The sequence below is a fragment of the Spermophilus citellus genome (genome assembly GCF_964194105.1).
Source record: "Spermophilus citellus genome assembly, contig: SCAFFOLD_94, whole genome shotgun sequence".
NCBI classification, from domain to species: Eukaryota; Metazoa; Chordata; class Mammalia; order Rodentia; family Sciuridae; genus Spermophilus; species Spermophilus citellus.
This window is the reverse complement of record NW_027672722.1, coordinates 556,363-573,759: the sequence shown is the minus strand read 5'-3', so window position 1 is coordinate 573,759 and position 17,397 is coordinate 556,363. Positions and strand designations below refer to the sequence as shown.

The 17,397-nt window shown below is 36.9% G+C and overlaps 1 pseudogene across 1 annotated transcript; it reads left to right on the top strand.

The window, feature by feature from the left end:
- The first annotated feature begins 14,050 nt into the window (after positions 1-14,050).
- LOC308640711 (TNF receptor-associated factor 4-like) lies at positions 14,051-15,676 on the top strand (annotated as a pseudogene). Its single transcript has 2 exons — positions 14,051-14,821; positions 15,050-15,676. The product of its transcript is annotated as a TNF receptor-associated factor 4-like (transcript).
- The last annotated feature ends 1,721 nt before the right edge of the window (positions 15,677-17,397 follow it).

Below are 17,397 nucleotides of genomic sequence, written 5' to 3'. Positions count from 1 at the left end.
TAGAATTTTAGCTTTGCACACTACAAATACCCCTCTAATTTTTTCTTGAAAAATTATTCACATATACAATTTTTACATATTTGTATTAATATTTTTGTCTCAATTTCACTCTCTAAACTTTCTTTAAATAGTTATTTAGTGTTCTTTGAGTAATTCATAACTGTCAGTATCCTAATATTTAGTTCTTAATATTTGTTTTTCTTTTTTTGTCACCTAGACTAAGCCATGTTTCTCTTCATTTATATTTGCTGTACTTTTTTTATTTGTTCATTAAAGGAGCCAAAAGTAGATTATATAGACCATTTTGGGGAAAAAATATAAAAACATTTAAATACATAAAAATAGGAAAGAACTGTGCTGCATCCTTTTAATATTTGCTAATTGGCAGGCCATTCAAAAGTATGTTTGAGAGAAGTCACAGAAATTTTGAAACAGCATGGCTCAAACAATTTTTTAAAAGACTTGTGTTGTAGTTCAGTGATATAGAATTTTGGGGGTTAATCTCAAGCTCCACACATGAAAAATTAAAGTTGGATGACATAAAGATCCAGAAATGCCAGTAATAAATATGTATCCATGAACACTTAAATCAGAAAGTTGAACAGATACCTGTGCATTTGTGTTTAGTGCAAACATTGTTCTCAGTATTAAAGGTTGGGACTCAATGTATGTGCCCATCAATAATTAAATCAGTAAAAATATTTTACTTTTACACTATTATTATTTAGTTATAAAATATTTTGTCTCTTAAAATATTATAAGAAATATATGCTGGAATTTGCCTTAAGTGAAATGTGGCAGGCAGAGATGAAGTAGCAGGAGCATTTGATTCACATGTGGAAGTCAGATATTTTGTGAGTAAAATTCTGCTCACCAGATACTGCATTTTGTGTAGTGTTCATATTATAGTCAAAATCTCCATATTTTTATTTTATTGAGCATAAAATGGTCAAGATTTTTGTTTTACCACCTGGTGAGTGTATTATGTTCTTCATTAATACTAGAGAAACAAATACAATACTTTTAAGAAAAAACTGATAATTTTATGAAATATGATTGTTTTAATTCATTCTATTCATTCATTTTACCTTGTATATACAGTATAAAATACCATGGTATATTTAGTAAATAAACAAAGTTGTATTTGTCAATGAAAGAAATCGTCATATCACACCAATATAAAAATATAACAATCAATTGATTATTCTTGATTGTCATATGTTGAGTTCATCCAAGTATTATGGCTATAGGTTGTACAAGGTTTTTATAGTCTTTTAAAATGTTTTAATGGAAAATTTTATAGGCATATATGTGTATATTTCTTAGTAAATTTTTTTGTTCATATTTCTTTTTAAGAGTCCATAGCCTCTTTACCCTTGATGAATATTTGTGGTATTATCACTCAAAATCTACTAGATATTTTTATGTCTCTATGTTATGGTAGGAAAAAAAAAACAGTTTTTGGATGTCCTTTGAAAAAGCCACAAATGTTTGTATAAGTTTTACATTTCTTTTATTCTACTGAGAGTGAAGGTAGCTGATAGATATTTCCTAAATATACAATGCTATCTTATGGAAGAAAAAAGGCTGTGGATGATAAAAGTAACATACTTTCATTCTTTTTTTAATATTACATTATTTTAATGATGTACTCCTCTTGGATACTGTGGTCCCTACAAGAATTCAGGTAATATTCTCAAGGTAATTTTGTCTGTACATTTTTATTGAACTGATATGTTTTTGGATTTATGATAATGTTGAACTTACTAAACTGCTGTACTCCTTAAGTACTTATTTTACATTAATTTCATGTTATGTATGCAAAATATATTTATTCCAGTCTAGAAGGTATCTTTTTAAATTTTTGTTTATTTCAGCCACGACTCTTCAAGATACCCAAGAATACTCACCAGAAAAAGGCATAAAACATATATTTCACAAAGTGATAAGTGGAAAATATAGAAGTTGTAGTTTTGACTATTTACAACAAAATAAAATATGGAAAACTACAAGTGAGAGTGAACACCAGGAATCATATAAAAAATTGAGCCTTGTTCACCATCAGAGAATTTATACAGGAGAGAAGTTCTACAAATATAAACAATGGGGCAAAGCTTTTAGTAAAATAAATGGTCTTTTTTACAACAGAGTAACCCACACTGTACAGATGCCCTACCAATTGGCAGAATGTGATAAAGTTTTTAAAGAAAAACCAAACTTCATTAAGCAAAGGATAATTCACACTGAAGAGAAGCCCTACAAATGTGAAGAATATGGTAATGTTTTTAGTAAAAAATTAAACCTTATTTACCAAAGAAGAATTGACACTGGAGAAAAGCCCTACAAATGTAAAGAATGTGGCAAAGCTTTTAGTCAAAAAACAGGCCTTATTTACCACAACAGAACTCACACTGGAGAGAAGCCCTACAATTGTGAGGAATGTGGCAAAGTTTTCAGTTCAAAAGTAGGCCTTATTTACCACAGCAGAACTCACAATGGAGAGAAGCCTTACAAATGTAAAGAATGTGGCAAAGCTTTTATTCAAAAAGCAGACCTTATTTGCCACATCAGAACCCACACTGGAGAGAAACCCTACAAATGTAAAGAATGTGGCAAAACTTTCAGTAGAAAATCACACCTTATTTGCCACATCAGAACCCACACTGGAGAGAAGCCCTACAGATGTAAAGAATGTAGCAAAGCTTTCAGTCACAAAGTAGGCCTTATTTACCACAGCAGATCTCACACTGGAGAGAAGCCCTACAAATGTAAAGAATGTGGCAAAGCTTTTAGACAAAAAGCAGACCTTATTCGCCACAACAGAACTCACACTGGAGAGAGACCCTACAAATGTAAAGAATGTGGCAAAGCTTTCAGTCAAAAATCACACCTTATTTGCCACAGCAAAACTCATACTGGAGAGAAACCCTACAAATGTAAAGAATGTGACTAAGCTTTGTGTCAAAAACCACACCTTATTTGCCACAGAAAAACTCACATTCAAGAGAAGGCCTACAAATGTAAGGAAATTGACAAAAGCTTTTAGCAATAAAACAGGCCTTATCTACCACAGAAGAACTCACACTGGAGAATAGCCCTACAAATGTGAATAATGTGGCAAAACTTTTAATAAAATAAAATAAAAGACACCCTGGTGAATGTGAAATGTGAATAAAGTTATTATTAACAACAGAATTTATACAGAAAAGAACCCCTACAAATGAAAACAATGCAGCAAAGCTTTTAATAAAAAATCAATTCTTTTTCACCACAGTGCTATTTATTCTGGAAAGAAGTCATATAAATGTAGAGAATGTAGAAACATTTTAAATTACATAGCATACATTACTAGACATCATAGAAAACACACTGGAGAGAAGCTTTATAAATGAGATGATTGAACAATTCCTCCAAGAAAGAGTAAATATTTAATCCTCGCCACAAAAACCATAGCAGAGAGAAAGTTTTGAAATGTGAAAATTGACAACGTGACAATGCCTTCAAAATTTATTCACCAATACTCAGCACTTGTTGATACATACTGGTTGGAGAGAATCCAAATGGGAAAAAAATTTCATAGCCACATATTTCTTAAACACTACTTATTTTTGGAGAATTCATTGTGCACAGAAACTCTAAAAAGTTAAATAATGTTTCCAAAACTTATTCAAGTTTTAAATTCATTGAACATCTGAAAACTCAGTAGTGAAATCAGTAGTGAATATTGATCAGATTTTGTACAAAATGTGTGCCGTATATAACAATGAAATATTTGTAATAAACACCCTGACAAATGTGAGAGTATAGTGAAGTCATTATCTATACATTACACCTTGATGTATATGGGGATCAGTAAAAGACATAACTCACTTAAATATAGAATATATGTACTTGTCTTTAACTTTGATTAATATTATTAAGCATTTTCAAGTTATTTCATAGAAATATCAGTCATAAATATCATACATGTGTAGTGCAGAAACCTCATGTTTGAAAGCGTATAATTTTTTTCTAAATCAAATATTACTATTTTCACTTTTGAATACTGGAGAGAACAATTATAAGGAATCTATTTTTTGATGTGTAACACTGAATTGTAATATTTTAAACTTTATTTTTTTTGTATTGCAGTTTAAATTTAGGGATTTTTAAACACTGTGCCACATTCCTATGTCCTTTTCCCGCTTTTTCAAATTTTGAGACTGGTCTTGCCAAGTTGCTTGAAACCACACTAATTTGATGAGGCTAAATTTAAACTTCTGAAATTACTCAGCTTCCAAATTTGCTTGGATTACAAGCATAGACAATCATGCCCAGTTTACAGTGTATTTTTTACCTATATATGTATGCACTATGTCTTTATAACTGAATATTTGTGTATATGTTAACACTCATTAATTGCATAGTGTCATTAAATGACAGATATCACAGTGTTCTACTTGACTAAATGTTTTATGCAACAGTAAAACCTTCTATTGAGTAAATAATACTCTAGCATCTCTTAATAATTTTACACATTTTAATCAAACTTAATGTGGAATACGATTTGCATAATCAGATCATTATAATTTTTTTTCTGTTTGTTTTCATGGTGAAATTATGAGTTATAAGAAGGACATAGATATAGAAAAATAAGCCCCAGATTTTCATATCTTGAATTTCTAACTTTAACATTTTAACTTTTTAAAATTTTAACATTTCATAATGATTTGAATAGACTGAATTTCCGCAAACTTAAATGTAGCTCTTGCAGGAAAGAAGAGCTTTATCTTTCTTGTGTGTGCATAAGGGCCTTCTAAACTTCAGCCTCATTGGAAACATTTCATTTTTATGCGAATGAGGTCAATTATCAGTGTTTTCATATACATTAGTAAATTCTGACATCACTGTTATTTTATAGGTATTGTTATTTCAGGGCAGGGATCAGAGAAATGGATGTGGAGTCAAGGTTGAGTGAGGCCTTATACTTATGACAAAATAATTGATGAACTATTTTTCATAGTCTTATTTTCTGTGAATCAAGTACTAAGAGGCAAACTGAGAAGGTTGCATGTAAAGATTAAGTTTCTCATCATAAAATTTTGGCTTGTGAGCTACAATAGAGCAAAGGCTTCTTATACATGGAATCTTACAAAAATCATATGAATATCATTCACAATTTTATTGATATTACATATAATTCATGAAGAACTGAGTTTACAATAACATAGATAAGAACAAGGTCTGGGGACACTGTACACTCTGCAATATAGACATATTTATACCAATTTAATTATACATTAATCTACACTAAATGAGAAGAAAAATCAATTGGGTCAACACACAACAATACTCAAATAAAAACTTGTAAAGACTTAAGCGAGAGACCAATAGTGGATGAAGTGTGGCTTCCAAATGCTGTGGGGAAAATGGACATATAATCAGAGGTAACTGAAGAAAGAAAAGTTACCCACTTTGAGCTAGAACAGCATTTGAAAGAAAAAGAGTCACAAAGTTAGCAAAGATTATTCACTTCACTTCTATGTTTTGTAATATATTCAAAAAGACTTTTGCATGTTTTATATCAAACTGGGAAACAATCCAGAAAGTTAAAAAAGGCAAGTATTGCTTCTCTGGTTTTAAAAGCAAGAAAAAAAATAGAGAGAGATTTATTGAGCTAGAAAAAGTTAGTTGTTAGAGGTAAAAAAAAATAGAACTAAGACTTCCAGAGTCTCCGTATACTGTATTTCAGCCATCCCTGGTTGCAGAGGTCATTTTTGCTTTACAAAGTATTTGTTCACTAATGCACAGCTTAAAGAACATTACTGTTTTCATCAGTCTTTTTCATAAATAACATTGATGTACCTTTCAACAGTTTCCAGCCACAAAATACAGAATTTTAGAAATCTTCTGGTTCATCCTCCATATATTCTGCTACAATATTCAACAGAACAAGATAATATAAACCTGTTGGCAGACCCATGAAAGCATTCAATTTTATTAATTTTAATGCCAAACATATACTGCAGAGAAAAGTATGATACATGGAACTACACAGTTTTAGTTAGTGAAAACAATTTTTTTTATTGGTTGTTGACAACATTACAAAGCTCTTGACATATCATATTTCATACATTAGATTGAAGTGTGTAATGAACCCCCAATTTTACCCCAAATGCAGATTGCAGAATCACGTCAGTTACACATCCACAATTTTACATAATGTCCTATTCGTAATTGTTGTATTCTGCTACCTTTCCTATCCCCTACTATCCTCCCTCCCCTCCCCTCCCATCTACTCTCTCTACCCCATCTACTGTAATTCATTTCTCTCCTTGTTTATTTTCCCATTCCCCTCACAACCTCTTATATGTAATTTTGTATAGCAATGAGGGTCTCCCTTCATTACCATGCAATATTCCTTTTCTATCCCTTTCCCTCCCATCTCATGTCTCTGTTAAAAGTTAATCTATTCTTCCTGCTCTTCCTCCCTGCTCTGTTCATAGTTGCTCTCATCACATCAAAGAAGACATTTGGTATTTGTTTTTTAGGGATTGGCTAGCTTCTCTAAGCATAATCTGCTCTAGTGCCATCCATTTCTCTGCAAATTCTAAGATTTTGTATTTTTTATTGCTGCATAGTACTCCATTGTGTATAGATGCCACATTTTTTTTTATCCATTCATCTATTGAGGGACATCTGGGTTGGTTCCACAGTCTAGCTATTGTGAATTGTGCTGCTATGAACATCGATGTGGCAGTATCCCTGTAGCATGCTCTTTTAAGTTCTTCAGGGAATAGTCTGAGAAGGGCAATAGCTGGGTCAAATGGTGGTTCCATTCCCAGCTTTCCCAGGAATCTCCAAACTGCTTTCCAAATTGGCCACACCAATTTGCAGTCCCACCAGCAATGTACAAGTGTACCCTTTTCTCCACATCCTCTCCAGCACTTGTTGTTGTTTGACTTCATAGTGGCTGCCAATCTTACTGGAGTGAGATGGTATCTTAGGGTGGTTTTGATTTGCATTTCTCTGACTGCTAGACATGGTGAGCATTTTTTCATGTACTTGTTGATTGATTGTATGTCCTCCTCTGAGAAGTGCCTGTTCAGGTCCTTGGCCCATTTTGTGATTGGGTTATTTGTTATCTTATTGTTTAATTTTTTGAGTTCTTTGTATACTCTGGATATTAGGGCTCTATCTGAAGTGTGAGGAGTAAAAATTTGTTCCCAGGTTGTAGGCTCCCTATTTACCTCTCTTATTGTTTCTCTTCCTGAGAAAAAACTTTTTAGTTTAAGTAAGTCCCATTTGTTGATTCATGTTATTAACTCTTGTGCTATGGGTGTCCTATTAAGGAATTTGGAGCCCGACCCCACAATATGTAGATCGGAGCCAACTTTTTCTTCTATCAGATGCAGAGTCTCTGATTTGATATCAAGCTCCTTGATCCATTTTGAGTTAACTTTTGTGCATGGCGAGAGAAAGGGATTCAGTTTCATTTTGTTGCATATGGATTTCCAGTTTTCCCAACACCATTTGTTGAAGATGCTATCCTTCCTCCATTGCATGCTTTTAGCCCCTTTATCAAATATAAGGTAGTTGTAACTTTGTGGATTAGTCTCTGTGTCCTCTATTCTATACCATTGGTCCACCTGCCTGTTTTGGTACCAGTACCACGCTGTTTTTGTCACTATTGCTCTGTAATATAGTTTGAAATCTGGTATCGCTATACCGCCTGATTCACACTTCCTGCTTAGAATTGCTTTTGCTATTCTGGGTCTTTTATTTTTCCATATGAATTTCATGATTGCTTTATATATTTCTACAAGAAATGCCATTGGGATTTTGATTGGCATTGCATTAAACCTATAGAGAACTTTTGGTAATATCGCCATTTTGATAATGTTAGTTCTGCCTATCCATGAACAGGGTATATTTTTCCATCTTCTAAGATCTTCTTCTACTTCTCTCTTTAGGGTTCTGTAGTTTTCATTGTATAAATCTTTCACCTCTTTTGTTAGGTTGATTCCCAAGTATTTTATTTTTTTTTTGAGGATATTGTAAATGGAGTGTTTTTCCTCATTTCCGTTTCAGAAGTTTTGTCCCTGATATACAGAAATGCCTTTGATTTATGCGTGTTGATTTTATATCCTGCCACTTTGCTGAATTCATTTATTAGTTCTAGTAGTTTCTTTGAAGACCTTTTTGGGTCTTCTAGGTATAGAATCATGTCATCTGCAAATAGTGATAATTTAAGTTCTTCTTTTCCTATTTTTATGCCTTTAATTTCTTTCGTCTGTCTAATTGCTCTGGCCAGTGTTTTGAGAACTATATTGAATAGAAGTGGTGACAGAGGGAATCCCTGTCTTGTTCCAGATTTTAGAGGGAATGCCTTCAACTTTTGTCCATTCAGAATGACGCTAGCCTGAGGCTTAGCATAGATAGCTTTTACAATGTCAAGGTAAGCTCCTGTTATCCCTAGTTTTTCTAATGTTTTGAACATAAAGGGATGCTGTACCTTGTTGAATGCTTTCTCTGTGTCTATTGAGGTGATCATATGGTTCTTATCCTTAAGTCTATTGATGTGGTGAATAACATTTATTGATTTCTGTATATTGAACCATCCTTGCATCCCAGGGATGAATCCTACTTGATCATGGTGCACAATTTTTTTTATTTGTTTTTGTATTCTATTTGCCAGAATTTTATTGAGGATTTTTGCATCTAGGTTCATTAGAGATATTGGTCTGCAGTTTTCTTTCTTTGAGGTGTCTTTGCCTGGTTTCGGAATCAGGGTGATGTTGGCCTCATAGAATGAATTTGGAAGAGCTCCCTCTTTTTCTATTTCCTGAAATAACTTGAAAAGTATTGGTATTAATTCTTCTTTAAAGGTTTTGTAAAACTCCGCTGTATACCCATCCGGTCCTGGGCTTTTCTTGGTTGGTAGTCTTTTGATGGCTTCTTCAATTTCATCCATTGATATTGGTCTGTTCAAATAGTGTGTATCCTCCTGACTCAGTCTGGGCAAATCATATGACTTAAGAAATTTATCGATGTCTTCACTATCTTCTATTTTATTGGAATATAGGTTTTCAAGATAATTTCTAATTGTCTTCTGTATTTCTGTAGCATCTGTTGTGATATTGCCTTTTTCATCCCGTATGTTAGTAATTTGAGTTCTCTCTCTTCTTCTCTTCATTAGCATGGCTAAAGGTCTGTCGATCTTATTTATTTTTTCGAAGAACCAACCTTTAGTTTTGTTAATTTTTTCAATAGTTTCTTTTGTTTTAATTTCATTGATTTCTGTTCTGATTTTAATTATTTCTTGCCCTCTGCTACATTTGCTGTTGTTTTGCTCTTCCTTTTCTAGGGCTTTGAGATGAAGTGTGAGCTCATTTATTTGTTGGTTTTTTTCTTTTTTTGAGGAATGACCACCAGGCGATGATTTTTCCTCTTAAAACTGCTTTCATTGTGTCCCATAGATTCCGATATGTTGTGTCTGTATTTTCATTTATCTCTAAGAATTTTTTGATTTTCTCTTTTATGCCTTCTGTAACCCATTGATCATTCAGTAACATATTGTTCATTTTCCATGTGATGTAGGATTTTTCCTTCCTTCTTTTATCATTGATTTCCAGTTTCATTCCATTATGATCAGATAAAATGCATGGTATTATCCCCACACCTTTATATTTACTGAGGGTTGCCCTATGGCATAATATATGGTCTATTTTTGAGAAGGATCCATGTGCTGCTGAGAAAAAAGTATATCCATTTGATGATGGTTGATATATTTTATATATGTCAGTTAAGTCTAGGTTATTGATTGTGATATTGAGTTCTATAGTTTCTTTATTCAACTTTTGTTTGGAGGATCTGTCCAATGGTTAGAGATGTGTGTTGAAGTCACCCATAATTATTGTGTTGTGGTCTATTTGATTGTTGAACTTGTGGAGAATTTGTTTTATGAATGTCGCAGCACCATTATTTGGTACATAAATATTGATAATTGTTATGTCTTCTTGGTGAATGGATCCTTTTAACAGTTTATAATGTCCTTCTTTATCCCTTTTGATTAACTTAGTCTTGAAGTCGATTTTATTCAATATGAGGATGGCCACCCCTGCTTGCTTACGAGGACCATGTGTGTGGTATATTTGTTCCCATCCTTTCACCTTCAGCCTGTGTATGTCTTTTCCAATAAGATGTGTCTCCTGGAGGCAGCATATTGTTGGATTTGTTTTTTTTTTTTTTTTTTTAATCCATGATACCAGCCTATGTCGCTTTATTGGAGAGTTTAAGCCATTAACATTCAGAGTTACTATTGATATATGGTTTGTACTTCCATCCATGTTTGATTATTTATCCGTTTTTTAAAAAAATTAGTTTGTTTCTCCATGATTATCTTTTCCCTCGCCCTCTGTCTTTACCGAGGCACTTCCCACTGATGGTTTTGGTTATTGTTTTTCATTTCTTCCTCGTGTAGTGTTTTACTCAAAATGCTTTGCAATGATGGTTTTCTGGCTGCAAATTCTTTTAACTTTTGTTTATCATGAAAGATTTTTATTTCGTTGTCATACCTGAAGCTTAATTTTGCTGGATACAGAATTCTTGGTTGGCATACATTGTCTTTCAGTGTTCGAAATACATTGTTCCATGCCCTTCTTGCTTTCAGTGTCTGTGATGAAAAATCTGTTGTTAACCTTATTGCTTTACCCCTGAATATAATCTGTCTCCTTTCTCTTGTAGCTTTTAATATTTTCTCTTTGTTCTGTATATTGGACATCTTCATAACAATGTGTCTTGGCGTTGGTCTACTGTGATTTTGTGTGCTTGGTGTCCTATACGCATCTTCAATTTGTATATCCATTTTCTTTTTTATTTCTGGAAAGTTTTCTGTAATTATTTCATTCAGCAGGTTACTCATTCTCTTGGTTTGAATCTCTGTACCTTCTTCTATCCTGATGACTCGTAAGTTTGATTTTTTTATGTTATCCCATAACTCTTGGATGTTTTTCTCGTGATTTTTTACCAGCCTTTCTGAGTTGGCTAGACTCTTTTCAAGATGATATATTTTGTCTTCATTATCTGACGTTCTGGTTTCTACTTGCTCCACTCTGTTAGTGATATTCTCAATTGAGTTTTTAATTTGGTTTATCATTTCCTTCATTTCTAGAATTATTGTTTGATTATTTTTTATAATCTCTCTCTCCTGATAAACATGCTTAACTTCTTCTTTTATCTGTTTATGTAATTCATTCTCAATGTGTTCTTTCACTGCTTGAATTTGCTGTCTTGTATCCTCTTTAAGGATCCATTCCATCTGTCTAAGGTGTTCCTTGATTTCTTTATATGACCATTTTTCTGATGACTCTAGGTCCTCCTGAATATTTAGGCTGTCCTGCATTATTTGTACTCCTTTTTTTCCTTGCTTTTTGAAGCTGCTCATGTTACTTCTTGTTCTGTTTGACTGCTGAGGTACTGTTTACTTCTATAAATTTATTTTATGCTTGGGAGGAAAGGTATTAGAAGGGAAGGGAAGAAGTCACTAAAGAGAATGAGACTAAGCAGGTAGAATTCAAGGAAGGGACGATAAGATAATTGAAAAGAAAAGAAAAGACAAAAGAAGAAAAAAAAATAGGAAATAAAAAAAGAAAAATTTTTTTTAAAAAAAATAATTAAAAAATTAAAATTAAAATTAGAAGAAAAAATTTAAAAAAATTTAAAAAAAAATTTAAAAAAATAACAAGAAAGAAAAATGAAAATGAAAGAAAAACCCAAATCAAAAAAAAAGAGAAAAGATAAAAGAAAAACAAACAAAAAACTTATAAATGCAGTCTTAGAGTTTGATTAACTTCTCTTCCAGTAGGTGGCGCTGTGCCCACCAGGCCAAGTTTCTCCTGTCAATACGCGGGAACCAATCACTGTGCAGCAGTTCCTCCCAGACTGGGCGAGTCTCCAATCCTGAGTGCCTATGGCCTCCTCTTGTGTCTAGTCACTTCCCACTTTTCCTCTAGCCAGGCCCCTCTCACGGGTGCCACTCACCACAATACTGGCTACACGCCAGGTCTGCTGCTCCCGGGAGCCCGGTTTTCATGAACAACTGGGCACACTCTTCCAGTTTGCCATTCCCTCAGACCCTAAGTTTGTAGAGCTAGGGGTTGAGAATCCTCCGCGAATTTTACTTGCCCTCCGGTAGCCACGCCCCAGGTAGCTGGTGCAAGAAACCTCAGCTGTCAGCACTGGTGGGAGTGGTTTTTCCACGCTGCGGGTCCCGCACCACCTCTGATTCCCTCCGTCTGGCTATCGCGCTCACGGGAGAGCTGGGAGGGGCCCTTAAGGTTTCCCCGATGTGTGGAGAGTGAAGGCTACAGAATTACACACCTGTAGCCGCAGGTTTCAATGAAGTTATCTCCTCTGCCGCAGTCTGATGATGTCAGTTCTCTGCCATCGTGGTGTCTCTTGCAAATGGCGACAGTTCGTTTCCCTTTGCTGGGCGACCAATGCAACGGGTGGGTCCTTACTGTCTCTCCCAAGCCCCGTTTCAAACCTGTGGCCACTACCTATGAAGGCTTGGTAGGCATTTACGTCCATAGGATCAGAAGGGCTGACCAGTTGTTTCAGCAGGATGGATTAGTGCCGAGTCACAGCTGTTTGTCTGCGGGAAGCAGGCGAACGGGAGCTTGAATTCAGCCGATCCGGGCTCAGAGTGTGTTCTGAGAGGCCCAGACTGTTCTCCCCAGATCCACGTCAGCTCAGCATTGCCTAGTGATCCTGAGCAAACAGATTTAGGTTGTTTACGACTCCCTATGCCTGCACAGCTGAAGAGGTCAGAGACTTGATCGCTCCGTGCCCGCCACCATGTTGGAATCCAACAATTTTGTTTTCATGAAAAATATATTCCAATTACTTTGTCTTCAGATTACATTAGAAAAATATGAGGTAATTATGCTATGCCTTATGACTTCAGGCTATGAGCATTAAAATTACCTTAAAATACAAAATAATACTTTATGTTTATTTTTAAATATTGTTTTCAGGTTGGTCCATGATAAACCAAGTATTTATACACCCTTTGTATTTCATAAATATTTTGAGTGGTGACACTTTGTGACTTTATAAATATCCGTTTGGTCCTTAAATTTTCATCCACTAGAATTAATATTTTATAGATGATTCCTCCTTGTGTCAAATTATTACTATGCGGTGGCCAAATTATAATTTTTAAAATTTGATTCTACAAAAGCAAATATAGAAAAACCAACCATAAGTGGGAGAGAAGATAAAGCTTATAATTTTGGTACTCACATGCCTATATATAAACAGCTTCTGCTATTTAAAGCTGATTACACATCTTTTTGATGTGTTCCCATTTATCCTGGAGTACTTTTCAGTTTCTCACAAAACAAGGTGTTTCAAGCACATCACTTATTTTTTTGTTCCAGACCTGTAATTAGCCATTTAGCCTATAAGGTCTGTTCTCTGTTAGAGGAGGAATGTCTGACCAGTATTTGTGATGGTTGTCATTATTGCATTTGGAGTTTTCATGTTAAGGACAGTTATATATGTATGTATGTATATTTATTCTTTTTAATACCTTTTTAGTTGATAATGGTCCTTTATTGATGTATGGTACTGAGAATAAAACCCAGTGCCTCACACATGCTAGGCAAGTGCTCTGCCACTGAATCATAACCCCAGCCCCAAATGTGCATATTTTATATAGAAAACATGCAAGAATCTTTTGTATATATCCTGCTTTTGCACGTATATATTCATATAAAAAAGATTTATACTGATATACTACATATGCATATGTAAAAAATATTCAGTCTAGCATTTTCATATGAATTAGAAATAGTCCAAATATTCTTTAAGAATTCTGTTTTTATATCAGTAAACTAATGTAGTATGCAATCATTTTTTAAGTGAAGAGAGATTTATAGAGTATATAGTATTTCAAATATAAACCATATTTAAAACAATTAGTGGATTTGGGCAGGGTTGCCAGTCTATGCCACCAGGGGCCGCCACGTGCCTAGCCCTGCTTGCCCGTGCCCGTCACTCTCCCGTCATGCGCAGCTTCCACTACAAGTTCTTGGAGAAGCCCAAGCGCTGGCTGCTGTGCCCTATGTGCAGGAAACCCACGCGCGAGCCCCTGCAGGTTTCTACCTAGGGCCACAGCTTCTGCGACACCTGCCTGCAGGAGTTCCTCAGTGAAGGAGTCTTCAAATGCCCTGAGGACCAACTTCCACTGGACTATGCCAAGATGTACCCAGACCCAGAACTGGAGGTCCAGATGCTAGGCCTGCCCATCCGCTGCATCCACAGTGAGGAGGGCTGCTGCTGGAGTGGGTCACTTCGTCATTTACAGAGACACCTGAATACCTGCAGCTTCAATGCAGTTCCCTGCCCCAATTGCTGTCCTGCCAAGCTGAGTCACCTTGATCTGCCTGCAAACTTGCAACACGACTGCCCCAAGCAGCTCCTCAAGTGCGAGTTCTGTGTCTTTGACTTCAGTGGGGAAGCCTTTGAGAGCCATGAGGGTATGTGCCGCCAAGAGAGTGTGTACTGTGAGAACAAATGTGGTGCCTGCATGATGCGGTGACTACTGGCCCAGCAGGCAACTTCTGAGTGCCCCAAGTGCACCCAGCCTTGTACCTATTGCACAAAGGAAATTAATAGGCACAGAGTCACCAGTACCGTGCCCAAGGCTGCCTTGCCCTGCCCTAACCAGTGTGGCATGGGCACTGTGGCTCAGGAGGATGTGCCAAATCATCTGAGGGACAGCGGTAGGACTGCCTTGGTGCTATATCCGTTCAAAGACTCCAGTTGCATGCACAGGGTCAGATGCCCCTTCTTCCTGTCAACCCCTCTTTAGCCCATGAAGTCCTAAATGAAGGCTAGGGTTCCTGGCAGTTTAGTTCTTTGAGGTCCTTCCCCCTGCTGTCCAGCTGCAGGTGCTTCCTAGCACCCTGTCTTCCTCATGCAGATTTGAACGCCTGCCACCCCTGTGTCTTCCCCTTTTGGGAACAGTCCTCCCTTCCCTCAATGCCTGGGGCTTTGCCAACAGTGCCCTAAGCTGGCAATGGTGCGGCATGTGGAGGAGAGTGTGAAGCCACCTCTGGCTACGATGTGTGCCCTGGTGAGCCAGCAGTGGCAGGAGCTGCAGGAGCTGCGTGGAGAGCTGGAGAAACTATCAGTAGGCAGTGATGGAGTGTTCATCTCGAAGATTGGCAGCTATGGGCAGAGGCTACAAGAGGCCAAGCCCAACCTTGAGTGCTTCAGCCCAGCCTTCAAAACACATAAGTATTGTTACAAACTACAGGTGTCTGCACTCCTCATTGGCAATGGCAGTGGTGAGGGCACATATCTCTCTCTGTACATTCGTGTACTACCAGGCACCTTTGACAGTCTCTTTGAGTGGCATTTTGCCCATCATGTCACGTTCTCCTTGCTAGATCAGAGCAACCCAGGGGTTGCTAAGCCATAGCCTTTCATTGAGACTTTCCACTCTGACTCAAACTGGAAAATTTTCCAAAAGCCAGGCATGTGGTGAAGCTCTTTGGGTGAGAGTTCTCTGGGCTTTGGATATCTCAAGTTCATCTCCCACCAGGATATCCAAAAGGGAAACTGTGTGCAATGTGATGCAGTTTTCATTGGTGCCTCTGTTGAACTGCCCAGGAAGATCCTCAGCTGAGTGCAGAGGTTGCAGGCTCAAGGGGAGAAGGGGGTATGGATGGGACATGACTTATCATGCTACTGGTTGAACCTGGAGAGGGGGCTGGACCCCTTTCAGCTGCTTATGCCGCCTGAGTTGTTACCCTGTTTTCCCCCTACCACCACCACCCACAGGTGCCTCCAATTGATGCTTCAGCCCTGGCCCCTGCTGGAAGTAGGTCTATGGGATTCAAGGGCTGGAAACAAGTGATCCCAGGACCTGTCTCCCCTCCTGGGCAGGGCAGGTATGCCTTGGTGCCGGCCAAATTCTACCTGTACTGAGGTACCTGCTCATGTGCTATGTCCCAAGAGTCATAGGGGGAGGGATTGGGAAGAGAGATGTAGTTTAAAAAATCTGTCTTGAGATTGATTTTCTTTCCCCAGCTGTGTCCCTTCTGGTTATTTATTTCCTTAGCATCAGGTAGGCACAAAATGGGAGCTCTGATTTTTAATAAATTCTGAATTGTATTTATTAACTTGGTTCTGGCCTGTCTCCTCTGAGTTAGTTAAGGCCCTGGGAGGTTGGGGCTAACAATGCAAAGGACTACTGAGAGAAGCAATGCTGCCACTATGACCCCAAGATCAGCTGCCCTGATGTGTCACCATCTGGTGGGCACCAGGGGGAACCACAACAGGCATTGGAAGAGACCTGTTGCTGCCTCCTGGTGGTTAAATGGGAAAGGTGCAGAATAAGGCTGGAATCCCCAGTTCTTTACTCACCAAAAATTGAATGCTAAGTCATAAGCAAGACCCAGCCCCAAGCCTCTGGTTTGGGGATTGAACCCAGGAACACTCTGTGAATAAGCTACACCCCCAACCTTTTTTTTTTTTTAATTCAGAGGGGTCTCAGTTGCTGAGGCTGGCCTTGAACTGTGATCCTCTGCCTTCTGAGTTGTATCATCAAGCCAGGCTCCTGCTGACAACTGCCATTTATTTAGTACTTTCTGGTTACAGACACTACCAAGAACTTAATGCAAAATATTATTTTCCATCTAGCTGTCAAGTTAAATTAACTTTTACATCATAGTTAAAGGACCTGTCTTAAGTGGGCCTTATTGAAGTTAATGAGACAATACATGTTCCTGACACTTTTCTAAGTGCTTAACAAATGTTAACCTAACTGAAGCAAGCCTACACATTGGGACTGAATAGAGGGCTCTTCAAGATGTACAAGACTAGCTAGGGTTGTGGCTCAGTGGTAGAGCACTTGTGTAAGACAGTGGGTGTAGAGCACTTGTGTGACACACTGGGTTCGATCCTCAGCAACATAAAGAAAACAAAGGTCTACAACTAAAAAAAAAAAAGAGAGACACTTCAACTTTTTTGTCTATCCTTCATATAGGCCTCAGTGGCCACCTGCAGTGACCCATACTTTACCAGCAAGGAACATTAGTGAATTATCAGTACTCTTTCAGCTGGTCTAGGACAGGGCTGAATTTCTCTTTTTCCCCTGGTGCTGGATATCCTTGTGCATACTACCTATATGATCTACTGAGCTACAACTCCAGGCCCAAGATTTTTTTAAAACTCCAGAAATATCTGGAAATGTAGGTCCAATTCGGGCAATATACTTGGACTTGCATTTGGCAAATTGCTTAGCTTCATGGGAATGAATTCTGCTCAATTCTAGATTTTGTTGAAATGATTAAATTAACTCATAATATTAAAATAAAATAAAACAAAACACTGAGTGTGATAACA